General features: G+C 45.6%; 1 long non-coding RNA gene across 1 annotated transcript in view; it reads right to left on the minus strand.

Moving 5' to 3' along the window:
- Nucleotides 1–2,441, minus strand: part of LOC123490232 — a 5,152-nt gene extending 2,711 nt beyond the window's left edge. The window contains exons 1-2 of the long non-coding RNA XR_006660841.1: nucleotides 2,387–2,441; nucleotides 1,681–1,811 (exon numbers count right to left, since the gene is read on the minus strand). This is a non-coding gene — a long non-coding RNA (uncharacterized LOC123490232). The remainder of the gene's footprint in view (nucleotides 1–1,680; nucleotides 1,812–2,386) is intronic.
- Nucleotides 2,442–3,530: the final 1,089 nt, after the last annotated feature.

Genomic DNA, 3,530 nt, shown 5'->3' on the forward strand with positions numbered 1-3,530 from the left:
GCTATAGTTATAGGTAGGGCTATAGTTATAGGGCTATAGTTATAGGTAGGGCTATAGTTATAGGTAGGGCTATAGTTATAGGTAGGGCTATAGTTATAGGGCTATAGTTATAGGTAGGGCTATAGTTATAGGGCTATAGTTATAGGTAGGGCTATAGTTATAGGTAGGGCTATAGTTATGGGTAGGGCTATAGTTATAGGTAGGGCTATAGTTATAGGGCTATAGTTATAGGTAGGGCTATAGTTATAGGGCTATAGTTATAGGTAGGGCTATAGTTATAGGGCTATAGTTATAGGTAGGGCTATAGTTATAGGTAGGGCTATAGTTATAGGTAGGGCTATAGTTATAGGTAGGGCTATAGTTATAGGGCTATAGTTATAGGGCTATAGTTATAGGTAGGGCTATAGTTATAGGTAGGGCTATAGTTATAGGTAGGGCTATAGTTATAGGTAGGGCTATAGTTATAGGTAGGGCTATAGTTATAGGTAGGGCTATAGTTATAGGTAGGGTTATAGTTATAGGTAGGGCTATAGTTATAGGTAGGGCTATAGTTATAGGTAGGGCTATAGTTATAGGTAGGGCTATAGTTATAGGTAGGGCTATAGTTATAGGGCTATAGTTATAGGTAGGGCTATAGTTATAGGTAGGGCTATAGTTATAGGTAGGGCTATAGTTATAGGTAGGGCTATAGTTATAGGGCTATAGTTATAGGTAGGGGCTATGGTTATAGGGCTATAGTTATAGGTGGGGCTATAGTTATAGGTAGGGCTATAGTTAGGTAGGGCTATAGTTATAGGTAGGGCTATAGTTATAGGTAGGGCTATAGTTATAGGGGCTATAGTTATAGGTGAGGGCTATAGTTATAGGTAGGGCTATAGTTATAGGTAGGGCTATAGTTATAGGTAGGGCTATAGTTATAGGGCTATAGTTATAGGGCTATAGTTATAGGTAGGGCTATAGTTATAGGTAGGGCTATAGTTATAGGTAGGGCTATAGTTATAGGTAGGGCTATAGTTATAGGTAGGGCTATAGTTATAGGTAGGGCTATAGTTCTAGGTAGGGCTATAGTTATAGGTAGGGCTATAGTTCTAGGTAGGGCTATAGTTATAGGTAGGGCTATAGTTATAGGTAGGGCTATAGTTATAGGTAGGGCTATAGTTTTAGGTAGGGCTATAGTTCTAGGTAGGGCTATAGTTATAGGGCTATAGTTCTAGGTAGGGCTATAGTTATAGGGCTATAGTTATAGGTAGGGCTATAGTTATAGGTAGGGCTATAGTTATAGGTAGGGCTATAGTTATAGGTAGGGCTATAGTTATAGGGCTATAGTTATAGGGCTATAAGTTATAGGTAGGGCTATAGTTATAGGTAGGGCTATAGTTATAGGTAGGGTTATAGTTAAAGGTAGGGCTATAGTTATAGGTAGGGTTATAGTTATAGGGCTATAGTTATAGGGGCTATAGTTATAGGTAGGGCTATAGTTATAGGTAGGGCTATAGTTATAGGTAGGGCTATAGTTATAGGTAGGGCTATAGTTATAGGTAGGGGCTATAGTTATAGGGCTATAGTTATAGGTAGGGCTATAGTTATAGGGCTATAGTTATAGGTAGGGCTATAGTTATAGGGCTATAGTTATAGGTAGGGCTATAGTTATAGGTAGGGCTATAGTTATAGGTAGGGTACCTTGGTAGTGCACTCCGGGTCTAGAGCAGTTGTCCAGTAGGAACTTTAAAAGGAAGGGCTTCAGGACCTCAGAACAGCGATGGAACGCAGTCAGGATGTAGAGGAGCCTCCAGCCTCTCTGACAACTGTCCCTAGAGGTTAGAGGTTAGAGGTTAGAGATCAGATATACACTAACCCTAACCCTATAACAGTCAGGATGTAGAGGAGCCTCCAGCCTCTCTGACAACTGTCCCTAGAGGTTAGAGGTTAGAGGTTAGAGATCAGATATACACTAACCCTAACCCTATAACAGTCAGGATGTAGAGGAGCCTCCATCCTCTCTGACAACTGTCCCTAGAGGTTAGAGGTTAAGGGTTAGAGATCAGATATACACTAACCCTAACCCTATAACAGTCAGGATGTAGAGGAGCCTCCAGCCTCTCTGACAACTGTCCCTAGAGGTTAGAGGTTAGGGGAGGTTAGAGATCAGATATACACTAACCCTAACCCCTATAACAGTCAGGATGTAGAGGAGCCTCCAGCCTCTCTGACAACTGTCCCTAGGGGTTAGAGGTTAGAGGTTAGAGATCAGATATACACTAACCCTAACCCTATAACAGTCAGGATGTAGAGGAGCCTCCAGCCTCTCTGACAACTGTCCCTAGAGGTTAGAGGTTAAGGGTTAGAGGTGAAGGTTAGAGGTTAAGGGTTAGTGTGCAGGTCTTACGTTTTGGAGCTGGTGTTTCCTGTGACCTGTTTCATCACCTGGCAGTAGACTTCATCTTTCATCAGCCCTAACTCCCCACTCAGCTACAGGACACACACACAAATATAGGTTTCATAAGTACAAGATATACGTTGGGGTGCACGTGAGTGTGTGTGTGTGTGTGTGTGTGTGTGTGTGTGTGTGTGTGTGTGTGTGAGTGTGTGTGTGTGTGTGTGTGTGTGTGTGAGTGTGAGTGTGAGTGTGTGTGTGTGTGTGTGTGTGTGTGTGTGTGTGTGTGTGTGTGTGTGTGAGTGTGTGTGTGTGTGTGTGTGTGTGTGTGTGTGTGTGTGTGTGTGTGTGTGTGTGTGTGTGTGTGTGTGTGTGTGTGTGTGTGTGTGTGTGTGTGTGTGTGTGTGTGTGTGTGAGTGTACCTTTAGGATAGTTGAGACCAGGTCCTGTTCTGTCTGTCCCTTCAGAGGGTAATCCCCATGAACTTCATCACAGCTGCAGAGAGAAGAAGGTGAGAGGTTAAAGGTTAAAGGGCTGCAGAAACAAGCAGACATAGTTACATTACATGTTACGTGATAAATAAACGACAGCTATACTGAACAAAAATACAAACACAACATCTAAAGTGTTGGTTACGTATAAGCCGTCTCCAACGTCATTTTAAAGAATTTGGCTGCACGTCCAACCGGCCTCACAACCGCAGACCACGTGGTAACCACGCCAGCCCAGGACCTCCACAGACCACCTGTAACCACGCCCAGCCCAGGACCTCCCCAGACCACGTGTAACCACGCCAGCCCAGGACCTCCCCAGACCACCTGTAACCACGCCAGCCCAGGACCTCCCAGACCACGTGTAACCACGCCAGCCCAGGACCTCCCCAGACCACGTGTAACCACGCCAGCCCAGGACCTCCCCAGACCACGTGTTAACCCACGCCAGCCCAGGACCTCCCCAGACCACGTGTAACCACGCCAGCCCAGGACCTCCCCAGACCACGTGCAACCACGCCAGCCCAGGACCTCCCCAGACCACGTGTAACCACGCCAGCCCAGGACCTCCCAGACCACGTGTAACCACGCTAGCCCAGGACTCCCCAGACCACGTGTAACCACGCCAGCCCAGGACCTCCCCAGACCACGTGTAACCACGCCCA

This window comes from Coregonus clupeaformis, unplaced genomic scaffold (assembly GCF_020615455.1).
Source record: "Coregonus clupeaformis isolate EN_2021a unplaced genomic scaffold, ASM2061545v1 scaf3554, whole genome shotgun sequence".
NCBI lineage: Eukaryota > Metazoa > Chordata > Actinopteri > Salmoniformes > Salmonidae > Coregonus > Coregonus clupeaformis.